General features: G+C 38.0%; 1 long non-coding RNA gene across 1 annotated transcript in view; it reads left to right on the top strand.

Moving 5' to 3' along the window:
• Positions 1 to 481: 481 nt before the first annotated feature.
• The window catches only part of LOC142602757 (uncharacterized), a 285134-nt gene continuing 262909 nt past the window's right edge, over positions 482 to 22706 (top strand). The window contains exons 1-4 of the long non-coding RNA XR_012836533.1: positions 482 to 534; positions 1724 to 1831; positions 13957 to 14009; positions 21526 to 21628. This is a non-coding gene — a long non-coding RNA (uncharacterized LOC142602757). The remainder of the gene's footprint in view (positions 535 to 1723; positions 1832 to 13956; positions 14010 to 21525; positions 21629 to 22706) is intronic.

Here is a 22706-nt window from a genome sequence, read left to right as displayed (position 1 = left end):
TAAGTGATGCTGCACCTGAGCTAAGACATCCTCCATCTTGATGGTGGTAATTAATCAGGGACAACACTGCACTGATGATGCTGTGCTGTTTCCAGTTTTGCTGCACTGGTACATCCAAGTGTGGTTGCAACTAGTTCAGAAACCATTGCACAGGTGTCTGTCAAAGCCAGGACAAATATTGATATCACCAGAGTTACATGCTCAAATTTGACATGGTAAATGTTTAAAAATCACTACTCAGGCACATTCATCAGAGCTATATTACACAGACTGGCTAATGACTATTGGACATTTGAAAATTATAAGTTCAAAAGCAATGAGTAAAAACTGTAACAATTGGAGATTGTTGAATAAATTCAAAGAAATCATGATCAGCTCGTGGATATTTCATAAACAATAGTTTTCTAAGTTATTCAATATGCATTGTTTATTCACCTCTAATAAGTATCATACAGTATAAATGGTATTTTTATTTCAGCTTCTGGAAGCTAGCTGAGAGTTTTGCAAGAATATCTGAATGGCGAATCTACTGAGGTAAGTTGGAGTTTATGTCCCTGAACATACTGTACGATCAGTGGATAAGGCAGGGTATAAATATAGATTGAAAACCACAGGGTATTAAGTATCTAGGAATATTTTACCTTATGGAGTTGAAGTCTACAACTAAACTTAACAAAGAAGTAATGTGAAAAACAGTGAAAAAAATAATTGCTGGGTGGTCTCTGCCACATACTGTATCATGTGGTGGAAAAGGCTGAGAGCCATAAGAAAGATATTGGGACCAAACCTGACATACTGTATACATTAAACATCTTACTATTTACCTTCTGAGAAAAGTTCTTTAAGGAACTCATGGGTTTGTTAACAAAAACTTTATGGCATTACAGGAAGCCCAATATCTGGGATGAAAATGGTAGTGTTAGCCAAACCTTTAGGTGGAGCAAATTTTCAAGAGTTACAAAAATATTGGGTTTTTTGTGAAGCCAAGGAATGGATACCATATAAGTGGATCTCAGCCCATTTGGATAGCCTTTGAAAAAGCACAAACATTACTTTTTCATTTGTTCTCATTAACAATGGTGAATGGAAAAGAGTTGAATGCAGTACTGAAAGCCATGGCTAAGTAGATTTTGAATCATAAAGAAAATGCAAAGGGAAAATGCAAGGGAAGATACAAAATGAAAAGAAGGGAAGTCCTATGAAACAAAATGAGTGTAAGATTTGTTTGTTTTCTTGATTTTTTGTTCTTAAGTGTCAGGGCCCAGAGGGCACCACCAGGCCTCATGGGCCCCAATCAGCCCCCTTGGGGCTCCCTCACCCTGTCCATGGACAGGACACCATGTCAGCCTGCAGGGCCATCAGCCCTGCCACAGCGACACCACAGCAGAGCCCATCTCCAGCTCCCCACACTCTGCCCTGCCCAGCCATGGGACCCACTTGAGCGGGGCCCACCCAGAGGCCCACACTGCCCCGGGGCTAGGGCTGCCCCAGAGGCCCCGACCTGCTCTTCTCCTGGCTGGGGATGGGATGGGCCCTGGCTGCCAGGCCTTGCCCTGCTATCCTGTGGGACCTCCACAATCCCGGGTCTATGGAGGCCAGAGCTTGTGCAGGGCCCTGGTGTTGAACAATAAAGCAGGAGGGCTGGATGCTGTAGTGCTACAGAATACGTCAGACCCATGGAATGACATCTGTGTCTTTCTCATCTCCTTGTAAAACCGTGTAGGCTCAGATTGGGACTTCAAGCGCATGCAGTTCCAGTCTTCCTGCAGACCATGAGAGAAGTACTGCAGAAGCTTCTCTGCTTCTCCACTAGGACTAGTACAGAGGGAATGTAAGTAAAACATAGACTTCTGCTAATTTCTAAGGGATTTGAGTCAAGTCCCTTAACTATATACATTATGTTCTCCCCTCCTCTCTGCTCGCTTCAGTCTCCTCAGAATTACCACTCATAGCTTAATGAATATAAACCTAGAAGACTATTGCCTTAAATGCTGAAGGGAGGCAATGGAGAAAGATTACAAAGTGAACACAAGGAAAAAGTTCTAGTGTGCCGCCTTATTCCTGCTGCTTTATTTTTGATTAATGGAACAATAAACACGAATGAGAACTGCTAGGGATAGCTCAAGAGGTGTGGACAGGTGCTTGTCTTGTGGCTCTTCAAAGAGCATTTACTACCTTAAATATTCTATGATTCTGCAATTTTGGTTGAGGGTTGGTGGCTCTATTCCATTTCTATGGGTATCCAATTACAACTCAAATATTTGCACTTGACAGCAGTTTCAGACTACCTAGTTAAATGAAAAATGAACCAAATGCAGTACATACTTTAATAACAATCAGTCTTAAGAGAATTTTTTGAAGAACAACTTCTGACCCACCAGGATTATTAAACATCCCGTAGCATTTTTTGCAAGATTAGTCACAGTGTCTTTTCTGAAACTCAATTGATATTATTACATTCAGCCTCCATAAATCGCCCTACGGTATCAACTGAATATAGTATTCTTCTGTCACATATTGTTGTAGAAAGTTAAAAAGCTGTCATGTTCCACCTCAGAAATGGATCCACTTTGCTAGAATGTAATGCAGTTCTATTACAAGATTTGGAATTTTTTGTTATTTTACAATCCAGTACATTTGCAAGAGAATCCATTAGGTTTTTAGTGCTTCTTAATGTCCTCATCTGCATCAATGAATATAGAAATGGTAAATATTAGTATTTTGCAAAGGCACTAACTTCCAGAGATTGTCCCCTAGGACTGTCCACAAAAGAAGGAAAACCATACATTTCCATTTGCATATGTGCCTAAGTGTATGCACCAGAAGAACCAAGTTTCTAATTTTTCAAAACCTCTCTTTATTTCACAAGAAATGACTACATTTTAGATGAAGGTCGCAAAAACCATGATTATTTACTTAATACATTTTGTTTCTTGGCAAGTCTTGCAGGTAATGCAATAAATGTCACTCTTTCCTTTTACTCAGTATCAAGCAGGCAGATCATTCTCCTTCTTTCAGTCTTATCTTTCAACTGAGAGAAGAGCCAGTAGCCCTGCTCCTCCTGATTATTATGTATCTTGTTGTATGTTTGCCAGAATGGGGATATAAACCTAGTGCTCTATCCAGATTCAAGTGTGAATAACTACATTCTGCCTACCTAAATTCCCACTGCAATTTCATTTGGGTACAGTATATTTCTTCATTTCCTGCTCTCGGGCCTGTTCTGGCATCTATTGAAGTTAATGGAAAGTGCTCAAAGACTTTGGTGAAATAAAATGTCCATAAACTATGGTGTAATTCTGTTGTGGTATTAAACAGTTCGAGTTGACATGAGTCTGTATCTTATTATAAATTGCTTGCTCTGTCTATCTTTACGAGTTTGGAAAACTCTTCACATCTCATCAACATTATATGTATATTCAAGATATAACAAATGGCAATTACCATATAATATACATATTCTGTTGGAGACATCTGTTAAATTTACAGATACGCATAGTTGATCCTGGGGTCACTGAACTTTATGAAGATCAGTGAGGATGGCTAGGTAATACCTTAAGAGCAGTAGGGCATAGTAGTCTTTTGAGGCATGGAAATTCTGTTCTCTGTCTTTTGTGGATGTGTGCAGAAAAAAATAGAAATAAACAGGTTGTTCAAAAATTGAGTTCAAGTCTTTTGAACTCCAGATCAATACCTAAACTACAATACTCCATGGCACTTCATCAAGGAATGAACGCAGTTGCAAGTAATTGGTGCTCTGTACTTTCTTAGCAAACTTTGGAATTTTTGCAAAATATATTTTTGCTTTAATAACATTTCTAGAGATAAAAAATGCAAGTTTTGAACCCTTCTCACTTGTCTCTAAGAAGTTCCTTGGAGGAGACAAAGAGAATGTCTCAGTGAGCAACTCGAAACAAAGGCAGACCAAACTGTAAACTTAATTCCAACCTCAGCTTTCCTAATGTTTTGGGGTAGTCAGGCCCATCTGTAACCAGAACTGATTTTATTTAGTATTTTAGTAATGTAAGAGTTACTGTCTAATGAAACTAGATAACTCCAGACTGGAATATATTTGATACAATTGTTCCCACCTTCTTTTCTCTTGAAGATTATAAGTTATTCCATTCACTCTCATTCTTACGACTTTTGATGATATTCTCATGAGCCAGGCGAGGCCAGGGCAGGACACAGGCCGTCTCTTTATTCTTCCAAAGTCTGTGTCATGTACTTTTAACCTTGGCCTGAGCTATTGGCATGGAAATTACCAGTAGCCTAAATACACAACATTCCTTTTCTTTGGCATTAGACAAAACCAGGAGTAGGGCTGGTATATAAGTCTGTGATGACAACTTCATACTATTTCTCAAAAACCAGCAAACGAATTCTGCAGTGAAGCTAAAGCAGTGGAGAGAATCTCAACAATTTAATTCTGTGATTCTTACTGTGGCAGTGGGAGGTCACTTTAATTCAAGAGCAAAAACAACACTATGGCAGTATCACATACAGCATTTCTAATAATTGAAAAATCCTCTAAATCAGAAGTGTGGTACTGGTAAGCAAGCTGGTAAAAACCTGCCTGACAAGAAAGATGGGTTTATTTTATTTAATTTTTAAATGTTTCTGCAGCTTGCTAGATTCATAAGCTAGGGCAAGTTTAATTAAAGTCAATGAAGCAGTTTAAAGGGAAGAAAAAAATCAGCATTAGAATAAGTGTTGATTGTTTTTTTAATTATGCTGTGGACTTTCTTGGTAGTGGATTCTTGCCTTTTTAACTCTAGATAAAGCCACTGATATATGCCAATGTAGAGAGAAGACCTGGGAAATTCCTTCATAAAATTTCCTTACTAGTCACTTCTGTAGATATCTTAGCACCCTTGTGACATGATCCATTTCATTGCTTTTTGTCAACAGTTGGACAAGGTGGATTTTATTTTCTGAAGATTGTAACAAAGAATAGTGTGTCATGCAGGAAAGTTTTGCATGTATAGTTCGAAAACCTTTTGGTTTATGAATCCTTTATTCAGACAGCAAACCTATATGATACTATTTAAGTGTCCAGATTCAGCCTGAATTAAGGAACACTGGTCAATATGGAGAACAATAGTTGTTGTGAATGCTGCTCTGAACCCATGGATGGTCTCAGTAGGATTTTGTTTTGACATGGCTGGGCAGCTTGCCCACAATACAAATGGCACCCTCTTAACCTCAGTGGGTAAGGATCTGCCAGTTGCATGTTGCCTCCAGTCATTCCTTCCAAACATTTCCTGACTTGATACCGGCAATGGGCAGTCCATATTCCTGCCAGCTGATCATCAGCCAAGTTTGTGATCTGACAGTGATTTCCTCTAGTAGAACCGTTCATCTCTTTTGGAATGGTGGATGGAAATACTTTCTAGAGTTCATCCTGAAGTACCAGTGAAGCTCAGAAAGGATGATGATAGGATACTGGACTGTCCCAAGGTAACAGTCCAACATCCCAGGACAACATATATAGAATCATAGAATTGTTTAGGTTGGAAAAGACTCTTAAGATCATCGAGTCCAACTGTAAACCTAACACTGCCAAGTCCACCATGCAACAATGTCCTTAAGCACCACATCTACAGGCTTTTTAAATACCTCCAGCGATGGTGACTCCACCACTTCCCTGGGCAGCCTGTTCCAGTGCTTGACAACCCTTTCAGTGAAGAAATTTTTCCTAATTTCTTACCCTCCCTTCTGTTAGATGAAGCATCTCATGCTTTGGCCTTTCTGACTCATCTCAGTTCCTCTCATCTAACCTACCAGAGGAAGGTGTGAGAAGCACAATTTGTGCTGTAGCCATCTCATCCAGAAATTTACATTGAGGTTTTATATTTTCAAATCTATCTGCATATCAATAAGTATTCCCACTGATGTGTTAGAAAAAGCATGTGTTGTGTTATATCAGCTATGGTCTAAAAGAAAATTCAGCTTTTATAGCCTGCTGTAAGTCCCCTTTGTTCAGGACTACACATTAAATAAAGTATGTATTATAACTTTGGATACACTTACTCCTTTGTTTTATTTTAGACTATTTATTCAAAATTCTTCCTTCAAGATTTTGGCCTGGTGACTGTCCAGAGGCCTCCTTAAATTAGAGCAGGTACATTAGATTCTGCAGTTGTGAAATTCTGAATTGTCCCATCGTTCTTCATCACTGTTTTAATGGGCATATTTCTGGTACTGATGAAGAAAGAGTCTGCTTGGCAAGATGCAGTAAGCTAAACATGAGCTTTGGGTGGGCTTGTTGATAGAGTTCACTAGAGGAACGTAACATTTGCAGAGGAATTGAAATGCTCCTAGCAGTGCATTTTTCCTGTGAGAAACTCACTAAATGCTCACAGAATCGAAGGCTACAAATGAAATCTTTTGTATCGCTCTAGACAAGCAATGAAAGCATTTCCCATTTATTTTGCAAACAATCACCTTAATAATCAGGTTATTTTCGTAGAAATGATAACTTGTTTGTAACTGTGTATTAAAAACCACATCACAAGTCATGTAGGTTGCAGGATCAAGCATTCCCAATTTAGAGGATGGCCCTAGAATCCTAAGTCAGCTTCCCTCAGGTATATGTTAGGATAGCATCCTAACATTATTTACAAATCATGTATTATTTTTGCCTCATTTTACACACAAGATGATTCACAGGGAATAAGGAAGATGTTGAATAGTTCTTTTTAACTTCATTGCCTAGTCTGTAGTCTTAGGCCTTATTTATTGTCCATTGTGACAGCTAATGTAATCCAAACCAGCACTGCATTTGGCATTATTAATTTCTTTTTACTGTTTTCAATGGCATTCTTCATTATAGAATTATCTGAATACTTCCCTGATGAGTTTGTCTGTATGGGGGGAGCCAAGAATATTGTCCCCATTTTATAGCTGGGAAAGTGTAAATTAGCTGAGCAATAGAAAGAAGTCAACATGATTAAAACTCATCCTGGCACTGTTTTTAAATTTATATCCTCTCAGTGACATTGCATGTCCTTATGCTTTTGTATTATGTGTAAGGGTAAGTAGGAATTTTGACTTCTTTTCTTTCTATCATGCATTGTGTGGCCTCTATTACACCATCCTTTATTTGGGCAGTCTCTGTCTTCACACGTTGGGATTTCCCTTTAGGCCGCATCATTTTCACTGCTCATATCTAGACATTTCCGCTATAGAAAGAGTAAGATCAAAATTCTGTTTCATTGTCCACTATAAAAAAAACCAAAACAAAACCAAACAAAAACAAACTGGAATATTTGTATCTATCTGAAAGGTGTCTTTTTAAACCAAAACATATTCCACAAAATGACTACAACATGGACAGTATCAGTGCTGATTTATTCGGTCCTAGGACTGAGTAATCCCTTTCAGGACAATGTGTATGCCATTAGCCAAGTCTGACAGAGGATGCTGGTTAACATTAATTTTGTTTCTGGTGGTTTTACGAAACAGAATTCTGACTGCTGAGAATTAGACTAAGCAAATTGAGCTTAGTTTGGACAGACCACTGCAGGGTATGAAATGGTCCTTTGCAATGAATGGGGCTTGATTTAAACAGTCATGCACGAGCATACAGACTGTGTATTGCATATCTGAGCCGCTCAGTGACGTGTATTTATTATTCAGACTGGCATTCAGTTATGTGAAAACTCTATGTATTTAGATTGGAAACAATTTTAAATAATTAACATAAATATATCAACTCCAGCAACAGGCATATCATATTAAGTAACACAAGATGTAGATTTAGGAGTGCTACTAATAAGATGGATCAGCAGGCTCCTGCAGCCTGGGCCAAGCACGCTGTTGATGGCGATTAGAAAATGGTGTTCACAAGTGTGAAAATTAAACGCAAGGCCTTACCATTTAGGGTTATCTAGAGGAAGCTAAGTCCTTGAGCAACTGTAGAATTTTAAATTACGTGCCTTGCTACAATTTTTCTCTGGCACAATTTTGGTTGCTTGCAATGACTATTTTTCATTTCCAAAACAGTGCAAATTTGGACACTGAATCATGCTTTGGTGTCCTGTCACCATGCATCGCTGTGATCCCACAGTGGCTAATGGTGCGTGGTCTGAGTGCAACATCACTGTTCCAAAACAGATCAGCTACTAAACTGATAGGCAGTGTAATGAGAAACTCCTGCTGACAGCAGGTATTTCTATTTCATCTGAGAATAATTCACTGAGTAGATAATTGGTGAATTCCCAATGGGAAAAAACTTGATTCTATCTCAGCATAGGTTACCAAATGTACCACCATAAAATAATTGATTTTGTGATATATCAAGTAGGGACACAGTTGAGACTATTGAACTTTTCACTTAGGGCCTCAGGGTGAACTTGAACCAAGCTCCCAAAGGTGAAGAACCAGTGCTTGACATGTGCGGGGTTTTGCACTCTTAACAGCCTCTTTAACTTTCATTTTCTCCTATTAATCTACTTTCACCAAGATCTAGATGTGCACAGAGTCTCATTAAGATGGTTGAGTTGTCATTGGAGATAATCACCAAAGGAATGTGTTATAAAGGGAGAAAAAAAGTATGTCTAGGAAGTCTGAATAATTTTTTTATGCTGTTGTTTTAGTGAAGAGGCTTTGGATGCTGATAGGAAAGTTACTATAGCTATAGGGCACATTTAATTGCATTTTAGAAACTTCTTTTAATCCTGTAATAACAAAAAATTAAATCAGTGCTGACATTTTTTTGTTGCCAGAAGAAGGTAGTAAAAGGGTAAAGAAATAATTGTTAGTTCTGAGAATATAATTAGCAACTTTAATGCTTTAATCTAAGAAATGCATATTTTGAGCCTGGGTGAATGATTAAAGAAAAGATATTGAAAGCCTTTGAAATTTCTAACTGTTTGGTTTTAATTGTAAATTATGATCACTATAATTAGCTCATTTAGTACATTTATAATGTAAACAAATATGAATATACAGAAGTTCAGTGATATATTTCAGGGCAAATAAGAGCAACATTGTGACCCTGGGCTCTGTTTATTAAGCCTTTCTTGTAGCGCTTGGCACTGCTTCATTCTTTCATACTGGGGTTTTTTTCCCCTTTTTTTCTAGAAGATAAAAGAAAGCTGTACATAATATTTGCAGGTCTCTACTGAGGTCTTAATGCATCTGGAACTACACCGAAGAAAATACAGATAGAAATCTTGTCCTTTTTGGGCTCCATTTAACGTTCACTCTGAAGCTTTCTTAAAGCTAGAGTATTTACCACGTTAAAAAATAAATACTACATATTTTCTTAAACACTAGGTCATTAATACTGAGCAATTAGATCAGCTGAAAGTGATACTATGTTTCAGGTAGGCTTACCTATTTCCATAGCTAGCTATCTGCAGAAATGCAGCGTGTCTGATGCTGGCTGTTCTGTTTCCTGGTGATGCGCTTTATGTAGCATCCTGGGACTCGATTTCAGAAATCTGCTCCTTTCCTGATACATGTGCTGCCCTACAAATCACTCAGTACCGTGAACAGGACCTGCCTGGCTCGCTACATGCTAATAGAAACACTTCATGAGTAACAGGATGTTTTTTCCCCCACTAACTTCAAAGATTAAAATTTGTGGTTTAGTCTCACCATTATTTTTATAAACAAGGCATCTTTTGTTACATTTCCAGAGCTCAGTTATCATGCTGCGACACACTGCATCCAGTTCTGATAAGTCATGGAAAGTTATGATTAGTTAAGCTCCTTATGAATAGAGAAGGCTTCCCTGAAGGTTGAAACTGGCCTCTAACTTGAGATTTTAAATCATTGTTGAAGTGTTTTGACTAGGCTGCCTTTGTGTACACTAAACAGTTTAAGGTTACTTTTTAATCCAGTGGCGCCTGTTTTATGATGTACACTTGCTGCGGATTGAATGTTGTTCTGTTCATCACTGCCAGCTGTCTCCTTGGGATCCTCTAGTAACTAAGTTATTTTATCTCAGAGGAATGAATTGTCAATAACAAGCAAATAATAACTTTTCTGCTGAATTCTCAAGATTTAAAAACCCCCTCTTCTTCTGTCATACTTCCCGTATAATGTAAAATGTATTGTGAAGGTTAGTTTTCTTGCCCTGCGAGCCTTTAGGAGTTAAAATGTTTATAGCATGAAACAAAGGTAGAAGAGGTACATATTGCAGCAGTGTGTTCACCATATTCTGTGGATATTTTTTAGCTGAAGGAAGTAAGCCCTGGTTATTACAGCTGTCACGGTGACATCTGATATTTCAGTATCAGTGATTGCCTCACCCACCACATGACCCTGATCACTACCCTGATTCTCTGTCCACTATTAAACTGTGAAAGGTCTTGGCCCTCCAGGTGCTGTTTCAAGTTTGAAATAGCAACTTGTCTGTCATACTCTTTGTGCCTAACTTAATGCTTAAGGACCCAGCAAAAATGTTTAATGTAGACAGGGTCTCATACAGCAACAAAGCAAAGAACACGTCTTATGTCTATTTTCATGGCTGATACAGAACAAGGGCACTAAGTATGCATGGGTTCTTAAAAATGACCAAAAAATGACTGTGGCTTAAATCTCAACAGTTATATTTTTTGCATTTGATTTCTACTTTTGGGGAACACACTTCTTGAAAGTCCTGAGAGGTATCTTGAGATTTCACACAGGAATGGGATCATATAATTGCATGATAATTTTCATGAGCCGAAAATGAAAAATTCCAAAATGATGTCATACAAAATTTCAGATCCAAAGCAGATCTTTACTGAATTTTTGCTTTTGTTTCTACAGCAGGGGAAAACTAGCAAACAAGCAAAACTGGTTCATGGAAATCTAGTTTAAAAACTTAAGGCTGTGAACCAAACTCCAAAATTTTGTAGTTGATATGAATAGAACTTCCCATGATGTGCATTTTTCCCTCCTTGGAAGGTACCTTGCTTGTGGTAAGATTAATTTAGAAGTTGCTTAACCTAGGCAACATGAAAGACTTGGACAGTAGACTTTTCTATGCAAATAGATAAGGCCTATCAGGGCTACCTAAATCTTAGGAATAGGGCACTGGAAAAGATTCTGTACTTAAGATAACAGACCTGGCCTAACTGACTATTGCTCTGTACATTGTACAAGCTTTAACACAGTGGTCGTCAGACGTTTTCAGCCCTGACTGCTTATCTTTTTTAGCCCTGTACTGTTTGTTAAATTCATGTAAACTGGTATGTGGGGCTTGACAGCCAAGAACAAGGGTTTGTATATTGCAATGCAGCTGCATCTGGATTGTACCAGAAATTAAGTAGATGTAATGCCAGAGAAATAAAGAGGTTGGATAACCAGCCTCTGTCATTTTTTTGGAGTGATTTTAGGTTCTTAAATGTAGTTTTACAACACTAATTTTTTTGCTTTGATGGACATACTTGTGAGCATCTGACCTGCAATTCCTCCTCTAATGCAGAGGGAAAGGTACTTTTGTGCAGAGCGCTTCTGGTCACCTTTGCTAAGGTAGTGCTGAGTTTCTTACAATGACCCCTGGGAACAGGACCTCTAACAAACACAGCTGCAGCATGTTATATTGGAAAATATTTTCCTTTGAAATAGAACTATCCACACTTTCATACCCTTTGTGTTATAGTCTGGATTGCAGTTGCAAACACCATTTTTTAAGGCATGAAAGGTCCTCTCTTCACGTTTTGTCAAAAGCATCTCTCCGTTTGTAACCATATACATATAAAATATGTATAGATGCATACATAGTGTATATTATATATATAAAAAAACAAATGTGTGACCTCATATCTCATGTTAAGATAAGAAAAGGCCATCCTTTAAAAATAAAACCTTACACAATTTTATATAGTTGTAAACTAAAGTTATGAAGTTATATATGTGAAGTTAAAAGGTTATAAATGCAGTTCTGCTTATCTTAGTGGAAAACCAGATCAGAAATTGTCAGACGAATACTTTTAGAAGGATTCTGTCATGACTCTGAAGATGGAAAGGAAGATAGACAAGGATGTAGAGCTAATATGAAGAGGCAGAGAAGGGAGGATATGTCTTCTTGAGAGAAAACCTTAAAAACAAATGTAAAAGGTGTGAAAATTAAGGTGTGTTCACTCTGAGCACATTTGACATTAACTTGTAACAGGTATGGCTTTGCTTTCTGTTAAATGAAAAACTACAACTCTATTGAACAAAGGACACAGACCAAGCCAAATGGGTTGCCCTTCTGTAGAATGTCCATGTTCTCCACACATCCCTGATCCATTTGATGTCTGGATCTGCACTGCTTTTTATACACAATATTTACTGTAATCAGAGAAGCCACACAATGAGAACTTTTGGGAGCTAGAGGTGGGATTATATGGTTCTACCAATCCTCCCAAATCCTCAAATTTAAGAAAGCCACTGTTTTATTTGTGTTTTCTTTGAAAACACAAATAGTTGCTAAAATTCGGCAGTCATTTCTCTGTGGATAAACACTGGGTTTGATGCTGCCACTGGCAGTTTAGGGATGAAAGGCTTTGAGTCTCATGCTCTCTGGAGTACAACTCTATGTTGGTTCATTTTCTCTTATGAGATTTGGATGTGCTGTTGCAAAGCCTTGGTCTTCACTATGCTCTTAAGTTTTCCACAGTGATCATGACTAGGATGTTTAAATGATACTGTAATTACCATTATTCATAGTAATGGCTTATTCGTAATAATTTCTAATAATCTTGATACTCGCCTAAGGAAAAATATTGTAGGTGGAAAGCCATAGATGGAGTCATTATAACAGAGAGAGACTTGTTCCTTGCGCGCATCTTGTAATAAAATAATTAATCCTCAGCTTTTTTCAAGGGTGATGAAGAGATTTCTGGAGAGACTTCTCTCCTCTCATACCGACCCTCTTTGCCCACCTGAAAGGCTCCAAAAATTAAGAGTAGAAGAATGAACAGATCTCTGCCCCGATTCTTGTTCATAAATCAAGCAGCAAATATAACTTATTTCCATCCAGCCTTCTGTCTCTCCTTCACTTTTTCTTCATCTTAATTTTCATCACCTTTTGTGCTTTCATAAGCCTGTAGAGTGTGTGGTAGACAAAAAATATAGCATTCATAGCTTGGTAGACGACACGTTACCAGAAATTTTTCAGAAAACCTCTTTCTCACAGGATATGTTGCCAAATATGCATTGTTTTTATATTCTTAAATTCACTTTTCAAAATGTGCACAAAGCTCTGGCTGTGTTTATCTATGGCTTTAAAAGAACAACTATCAAAACGAACAGCATTCCATGATCATTTAGTCTTCAGACCCAATAACAAAATCCTTATTCACTTATGTAAGTGCATCTCTGTCCAGTGGTTTTTCCCATATGCAGAATGTGCCTGCAGCTCTTGGCACCAGGGAGGGTGGAGAAAGAAATATTTCTCGTTGGCTGGGAAGGCTCCGTGCAGACGAAGTAACGTAAACCCGAACGGTGCGCTCAGATTTTTTTAATAAATGTTTTTTGTCACTACAGAGCTTTATGTAACAGCAGTAAAGGCAAGAAAGGAAATTAGAAACACAGCTGAAACTGCATCTCATACTTCATAATAGCCTAAAATTCTTACTGTTTATTAAAACTAACACCCCTTGTCAGGGTGTTGATCAAAAATTCTCTGCAGTCTCTTTTCTTTGATCTTTTCGTTTTACAAACCACAGATATTTGTTGCCATTTCTTTATTTAATTTTACGTCTAAAACATTGAAACTCAAAACTGCTTTCCAGTAATATTGCATGATAAGGAGTAATCCTGAATTCATTGAGCAAACTTATCACTAAACAAATTTGTCCACTCCCAAAGAAAGGAGAACTCTGGTGTGTCACAAACAGAAGTGGTCAAAGGTGGCACCAGAAAGGATGCTTTCAAAAACCTGTCATGTCTGTGGGCCTCATGCTTCTACTGCTGCCCAGTCAGAGTATGGGCATAACCTATTCTAATACACACATTTACCTTTTGTTTCAGCAGCTCCCTGGCTCCTGCACATGCAACCATTTGAATTTCCTGTTGGCTGAGAGGTGAGATTTATAACATTTATTAAAGTTGCTTTTCACCGTGAGTTTACTGGGCAGAAAGCCTAAGAGGGCCTTTTTTTTAAGGGGGTTTAATTGCTTGAATTTACCAGAGGGGTGAGCATTATGCTTTCTTTGCAGCACCACTATCCACTAAGATTGCCAGGTGTTGAATTTCCCTGGAGGTTCCCTATTTATTGAAGGAATTCATGAAATATCCATCTATCCAGAGCTGGGGCTCCTAGCATCCCTTTCCCATTCATTGTCTCAATTTTGTTTCCTTCATGGCTGCTTTTGAATTTCTTGATTGATCCTGTTCATTTCTGTCCATTCCTATCCATAAATGTCTCCCTCCCCTCTGCTTGAGCACCTCGACCATTAAAAATGGGCCAGACTTGCCTCAGAATTGAATGCACCTGAAAGCCTTTAGCGGCGATGTGGCTGCTGGTGCAGAGAGACAGTTCAATGTTGGAAGTACACCGGTGCTCTTTAGCAGGGTGGAAAGGAAGATGAACAGAGGGCAGGAAAGACAGACTAAGTGGAGGGAAAGGTGAAGAGCAAAGAGGTATTTTGCAACGTTTAAAATAAAAACCTATAAATAGCCCTTTAAAATCCATGAATGGACTTCTCAACAGATGGCAGCCCTACTGTTAAGTGAGCCCAAGGCAGGCAGACCATAATTGTTAGCAAGTGTATTGTTAAGGGAATTTACTAATTTACTGATGCAGCAGCCGCTTCAGTTGAAGAATAAATTGGAATATTTTGGTGCATTTCCTTTAAAAAGTCATCCACTTGTAAGTCTATGTATTAAAATGACAGAGTCTTAAATGGGGGTCTCCTTCGCTAAACAAAAGATATGCAAATTACATTTCAAGATTTATATTATGATAAAAAACGAAACACAAAAGAGACATTATCTTGCAAAAATGTAAAAAGTACATTGCTTCATGAGTCTATAATGATATAATGTGATGTTGATGTAGTTAAAGATGTCAGAAGGGAGACAATGACCTTAAAAGTTTAAGGCAGACACATTAATATTGATTGATTTTTAAGAGATTGAACAGCAAGAATATATCTATATATAGCCTGGATATTGGATTGTTTGAAAATTTGAGATGAGATACAGAACATTTTGGTCTTGTAATGCTTTAGACCTAATAGCAAGAACATGCTTTAAATGCAGCCATTTGTACTACAAGAAACTGGATGATGATTTGCCTTGAATTTAGCAGACTATAAACCTATTTCTCATAAAAATCAGTGGTGTTTGACAAAGCTGGATGATAATTGCTGGCTTAACCGCAAATGCAGGTATGTCATACAAGATGTCACAAAAGGCCTAATGTAGGGGGGGGTTTCTGGTGGTGGTGGGTTTTTTTACCATGTTCTATACATATGTAGATCTATATGTAGTCTTGTAACTATTTTGCACACATATACACATATGCACACATTCCTGTAACATATTGAGCACTGTAAAACCTCAGCACCTTCTGGCCTTGAACCAAATAATGTGACTGCACATCTATCGTGTCATTTTTTCTTCCTACTTTTCCCCAATCTGGGAGAAGGTGGTCAATAATACTTCTTGTTTAAGTAAGTTTAGGCTCATCTTATATCTGTGTTTATGCCAGCAAAGTCATAAAGAAATATGCCTCGCATTGAGGTGGAAGGTGCTAAATATTGTAGTATTTTTTAATTCCCTTGGGGCAGTTCATTTTATCATCTCAAGTTTATGAAAGTTTCACCTCCTTCACAAATGAGGTTTACTCTTAATGTAGAGACTTCCACTGGTCAGAGAAATGGAGATGTTGGGCATGGCTTGGCCTTTTAAAATTTTAGGGAACAGATGACAGACACCTTGGACACAGGGACTAAGAATTTATCTTGCAAAAATCTTCTGGCAGCAGAAAGCAAATCTGACCTGTATGAGATGGATCATCTTGCTGAGAAGAGAACCTTCAGCATTGTATAAGCTGGAGAACTTCATTCGGAATCAGACCTTGTGAACCATGAGGCAGATAAACATAAGGTGTAGATCACATTTATAAACAGGGGCTTTTTTAATACCATTTTCCAATGAATCATTAGTCTTTTACCTTCTTCTCCCCACATATGAAATGATGGAAAATCAATATATAAAGAGGTCAGCTGGAGTTCAGTGTAGACATTTTGCATAATAGAGAATTCTTATTTTCAAGAAGCAAAGACCAGAAAAATTATCATGTGGCCACTTTACCTCCAGATTCAATTTTTTAAATGTATAACCAGAAATAGAAATAGATGGATACTTTTTGGGAGAACTATCAAACAGCAAGGTGTCTAGGTGTTATAGGAGCATCCTGTAAAGCTCTACTTAGTTCCACCAATGGTAAAAACCTACTTTCACCCTCCACTATAGGAAAATAGCCCCAACAGCCTGTTTAGTAAACCGGAGAAAGCACAGCATCTCCAAAGGGCCTGGCCTGAGTGAGTATCCAGAATCCCAGAAAGTCAAGAAATTTGAAGGCAGTCAGACTTGATTTAATTCTTTTTTACTACAAATCTCATTTCAGAGAATGATTAACAGGAGAAGAGACATAAATGGCAAAGTTTTGATCAAGGGAGCTGCTGTCAGGGTACCATCTAGATAAATTAGGAAAAGAATGCTCAGGTTTCTGTGGAAGAAGACTAATGACATTAAGTCAAGATGAAATAGAAAGGAGCAGCATTGCAGGCTGAAAATCATAAAAGACCAGCCTGCCCTGACAAGAAACACTGAGACATTTCCTGAACTGAAAAGTAACTGGTAATACTAAGAAATGACTTTCTGTAAGTGCCAGGTCTTGAAGTTACGCAGGACTGAAGATGACCCAGGCCCCAAATTTGCTTTTCAGGACCTGTCAAGACAGGTGAAGGAATGTTCTGGAAGCATCTCAAACAGCAACTGTTAGTAGTAGCTCTACATACTGTAAGTGTTCTACATCTCACATGCTAACTATACTCAAGGAAGATCAGTCCCTTCACTTAAATCTGAAACAGGCCCACCTGGAGGCAAGCAGACAGTGAATAAAAGGAGACTGTGGAAACCTACAGCTAGTAGCTGTTTATGTAATTCAAAGAACCTGTTTACAAGAAAGGAGAAATGGCAGTTTCCTGGAAGGTGTGGCAGTACTAGCTGAAGTCGTGGGGAGACTTTGCAAGTGAGCTGAATGTATTTGTATATAGATTTCTCAGAAGGTAAGATTTGTCTTTAGGTGTATTAAAAAGGATTTTATAAAAGTAAATTTAAAAAAAAACACCCCAACAATAAAACAATTGAACACCACCCCTTCAGTGGTTAAAAGCCTATTCCTGGAAATCTAGAGTGTTTAAACCAAAACAAAGTGCCCTCTTTTTCAGGAAATGTTGAGTTGTTGTTGAAGTATTGACTTAGTCTTCTAAGAAACACTAATATTCCTAACTAAAGGGGCAGATCTTCCATCAGAAGTCTTCTAGCTTCAGATTATAATATAGAGTAGTATTTCTGCAGCCAAGCACTTAGTGTGATCAGTACTAAAACTGTATGAGATTAGCTAATGTACTTTTCTGTGATGTGCAAAGTGAGTGCCAGGACACAGCGTTGTACCTGACTGCAGTAGCATGAAGTTATGCTTCAAGAGCATTCCATTGTAATATAGGATTTTGGAGGCAGGGAAGCAGTCTCTGGAGTGTTGCACATCAGCAAGAAATTATTTTTGAAAGTAGAAAATAAAGAGTTTGAAGTGATGTTTAGAAACAAAACTTTCAGTATTAGTATTACACCTAGCCATATAACAATAACTAAATGAAGCATGTATTTAAAATTTGGGGAGATGCTTTTGTACGTTTTAGTTCTGTTTGGCTCAGTGGGTGTGCTGCACTTTAGACTTCAGTCTCCAGGGCTGTCAATCCAACAACTTTCACAAGTACTATATTCACTTAAAAGCTGAAAGAGAAAAATAGAAGGGGATGATGTTAATAGCACTTATATAGCTTTTTCCTTCCTGAAAGTACAATGCAAACATGAGGTAATTAACAAGTACTTTGTCCTGGAGATGCAGATGTGTATCTAAACAACCTTTAAGCAAAGAGAATACAGACATGTAAGATCAGCCTATGCCCAACTGCACATTTTCAAGGTTAAATGTTGCACAGTGGTATTTAGGGTATCACTTATCCCTGTAGTGGGTCAATAAGTCTAACTTGTGGAAACCAACACAATGTATTTCTGTGTGTAGGGCTCCTTCTTCATTGTGTGAAGAACTTACTGTAATAATTTCAGATTTTATTTGATGGAGTGCCTGCTATAGGAAACCACGGGCAAGTTATACAAGGGGTGTGTTGTTTGAGTAGAGTCAGAATATGTAGTTAGGTTGCACAGATGCGCCAGTTATTCAGACTGCCAACAGCTTCTGTAGCAATTCTGCTGTGCCTGCTTCTCTCCATCAGCTCCAGCATCTACCCACCTTGTACTAGGTATTCTAAATATGGCCCATGAAGTTTTGTACTCTTGGACAGATAGATATCCATCTAATCCACTTGCTTAGAAAGTTCAAAGTCTTAGAAGGAGAGAACCAGAAAAGAGAGGTTCAGCAGGCAGTGAGAGAACTGAAATCCTTTTGAAGAGGAGAAGGGACAGACTGTAAGGTTAAAAGTACAAGTCTCAGACTTTTCTTTCTCATTTCTAGAGAATGTTAAGTGTTGGCAGCTCTGATATGTTTTCAGTGTGTGTGTTTTCTGGTTAAAATAAAAGTTCAGTGGTGTTAGCAAAGCTGGGAGTAGACTCATAAGTCAATTTGATAATTAAAGAGCTCTTCCAAGCCCTTGAACTACCAAGGGCTATCAGTGCAGATCAGCCAGGATGCAGAGCAAAGTCTACTGGGAGAATTGGCTGTTTCGCTCTCCTCTTCATTCTTAAGCCATTATGACTTTAGGATGGCAAATCTGTCAATTTTGCAATTTCCTCCAGTAATAGAGTTTTGGCAGAAGCTGACGCCTGTGCTGTATTGTACTCATGCACAGTTAGGTAACCAATGCATGCTCCATTTAAGAGAGGCACAGAAAGCTTCTCAAAGTTACTGCGTTCTAGTCTGTGTCTCTGTGCTGAGCTCAGCTGCTGAGAGCAGAGGAGGTGTAAAAAGGTTTGTTAATAAAAGTCTGTTTTGATTTCATTACTGTGAGCAGCCAAATCAAGCCAATCTTACCCAGCCCTCTGAGAATTTCAGTCCTCTCTGGAAATACTTTTCTTCCTGCACTGGATACGTTTCCCAGTTGAACCTTTATGCAATGCCAGCAGAGCTCTCCTCCACTGTCTTTGAAGAATAGAGAGAACAGACTCCCTTCCAATTGTAGACAATGGAGCAGGAAAGAGGAAAGAAGGAGCAGAGAGCTGTATTCAGGGAGAGGTTTTGTTTCTCCTACCCATATACACTGAAGAAAAAGCATCTAGCTCAGCCTTCTGTTTTTTCCCCTTTTTGTTTTTAATACTAAAGGGGGGGCTCCTTTGAGTTGCAGGAGGAAAAGGTGACTGGTGTGGAGGATGGACTAGATGTGGCAATCTGGCAGGCTGTTGTCGCAGAAGTGCGGAAAGCATTGGGAAAGGGTATAACTAACCGATTGGTCCATGGGATAGGCAATTATAGGTTGGTTATGTTCCACTGATATGGGATTCGGGGAAGCTATATCTTATCAAGCTCTAGCATGGCTTTTGCATTGTGCCAAAAGCTTCTTATTGACTAGATCTAGGGAAGTCTCCTACCAAGTTTAACTAAAGAGAGAAGAGCATGCAGTGAGCCATGAAGAACTTACAAAAATACTGATTTCTTCTTCAGAATGGCTCTGGCCTCTCAATGGTGAAATAAAACTGACCACAGCTACAGAGGTATCTTTGGCTACATGGCCAGCCCTAGTCTTTAACCAATTTGAGGACTTCAGTGATGGGGTTTTTTTTTTTAGATTGCTACAAAAGAAAAATCTTAACCAGTGGCAGACTTGGCATGTGGGGTGGACAGACCTTTTTTTCCCCAGAAGATTAAACCTCTTCACTTTCATTACTGATTTCCTTTGTTGTGGTCTTTTTAATGTTCTGCAAGTTTTACTTAGATATTTATGACAGGTTTTTTTGATGCTTAAGTCTTGATGAAAGTAGATATAGGTCTCCTAACCATAAATGCTGCTCTTCTCTGTATGAAAGAGTCACCTGGCATAAAAGAATCACCTGAATATACCAAATATATATGTGTTTATATACACACAGATATCAAAACCCAGCTAGTAATAAATTATGTGAAATGGTTGCTGGGAAGCTGGGTCAATCCTGTTTGCCATATATTCCACTGTGTTACACTTTCATTATAAATTCAAAGTAAATAATAAAGGTTAGTAAAATCTTATTTCACTTTTCACTTGTCCGCTTGTATTTTCTAAATAACTCTCAAATTCTAGATGACTAGTGACCTACTTTAATGAAAAGGAAAATTCTTCAGAGAAGAACACGTTTTAAATAGCACATTTCTATCCACATATTTTGCATTATTACTGAGTGATAAGATAATACAGTTAATGAGTACCTTCCTCCCTAGTATAACTTCTTTGTTCATCAGGAGTAGAATTTTGTCATTTTATCTCGCGTTATGCTGTGGCTTTTGGTGTTATGTTTGATGTCTGCAGTACCTAGCCCCATCAGGAGATACAGAAGGGTGATATTTCATTTATTCCATCACTGCAATCTTTGCTGTAGAGTTACTTAACAAAAACATTTTGTTATATGAAGTGTTTAGTGGTGTAGTCATTGAAGTCAATGTGACTTTCACAATTTATTTCAATCAGAAGAGGACTGTGACACCCCAGTAAAAGATGAACACTGTGCCCTTTTAAGTAATGTATTGCACCTATATTTTTAAAGAGATCACTTGTAAAAAAAAAAAAAGTGCTGAAAAAACAGGCACATCTCTCTTCCCATCTTACTGCAAAACTTACCTTCTGAATTCTGTTTCTGCTTGCAAGAGAAAAATGCAGAATGTAAGGCATTTGCTGTATATTAATATTCATTCAAACAGTCTTCTGATACATTGTCTTTCTGTAGCTACATGGTGTTCTCTTGTGCTATTTCCCAGCATGATGGCTAATGTCCTGCTCTGAAAATTATCCATTAAAATTTTATCAATTTTGTGTTTTGGTGAGACAGTATGAGGAAATGCCATTGGAAAATTAGATTCTTCTTTGACATCAGGCGCCCAGTCAGCAATCCAATCCCATGTGTTTCTACTGAGACATTAGGATTTGATATAATTTTGGGCAGAAAACATTTTAAAATGAAACAATTGAATTTTCTAGATGGTCTTGGGGACCACTTAGCTTAAGAGAATACACTTCCAAATCAAAAGCCTTTCAATCATTCTAAATATTATTTGGATGATATTTGGTTTATGTGTAGTAGCAGTTTGAATTTGTATTGAATGTTTGACTGGCTCGTGCTCACATAGATGATGTATGAAATTATTATTTCATATTTTTCTAGTGTTTGCATTGCAAGTGACATCTGGCTGACAGGAACTTGGAGAAATGGGATACGAAGTGAATGCTGCAGTTACCACAGCATCATATTTATCAAAAGGCTTAAGGTTGGTCTGTCTTTGTTTAACATATGAAACTCACAGCAATGAATAAGAAACAGCAATTTTTTTTTTTGCTGAGCTGCTTAGAAAATGAAGATAGATGAAGAAAAAATGTTAATGGTATTCTTTATTCTGTTCATTGAATTAATTTATGTAGACAATTATGCATAGCGGCTGTAAGACAGTTCTCAACTTGTTTGGAGGGGGTTTTTCTGCTATTACACCTTTAAATTTTAGTTAATGTTATATAATTCATACACACTATATCACAGATATAGGGAAGTCTGGAATAATCTACAATAGCAGCTTTCTGGCATGGTTTTTTTAAACTTTAAGCGTTCAGCTATACAAGTCTAAAGGTGAGTTTAATTCTAATGGCCTTAACTTTGAAATGTACCTGTTGAAATACTGTCTTCAACCAAACTCTTACCCTGATATCTTTTCATTAAGCTTTTCATGTGTCACTTGTCTAATGGTAAATTGTATCTTGATACAATATAATGCAGGTTTTAAGTATTATAATACTATTTTACAGTTCAAAATGTGGTATGAAAATGTATTTTATTTAGAAATATGAATTCAGCCTTTAAAAAAGGCATTTTCAAAATGCATGCTGTTTGGGAGGAAGCTCTGCTATAGTGTTACAGAATAATGACAAAAGTGATACAGTGAAGTGTCCAGCTTCTGTCCATGTCCTGGCAAGGGAGAAGAATTGGCTGCATTATTCTGACTGGAAAGGTCTGTTGGACACTCATTGTCACTGTCTTGATATCATTCACCCTTACTGGTTATTAAGACTGTGTGAAGAAAACCCACCCCTGCAGAACTCCCCCATTATTTCCCAGCTATCCTGGGAATGGAAGGAACCTGGATGCTGTTGCACTTGTGGATGTGGAGTTCAGAAGAGAAAAAACAAGAAGAGGTTGTATGGAGATGGTGAGGTGGGTAGAAAAGACTGGGAGGGGAAAAGTCTGCTGAAGAGAGACAGAGAGATGTCAGACTAAGTAATCCAAAAATAATTGCATCTGTACTACTGCCAAGTGATTTTTCTGATCTATGAAGATACCAAACTGAGAGCACTCAG

This window comes from Balearica regulorum, chromosome 8, assembly GCF_011004875.1.
Source record: "Balearica regulorum gibbericeps isolate bBalReg1 chromosome 8, bBalReg1.pri, whole genome shotgun sequence".
In the NCBI taxonomy this organism is placed as follows: domain Eukaryota; kingdom Metazoa; phylum Chordata; class Aves; order Gruiformes; family Gruidae; genus Balearica; species Balearica regulorum.
This window is presented reverse-complemented; position numbering and strand designations above follow the sequence as displayed.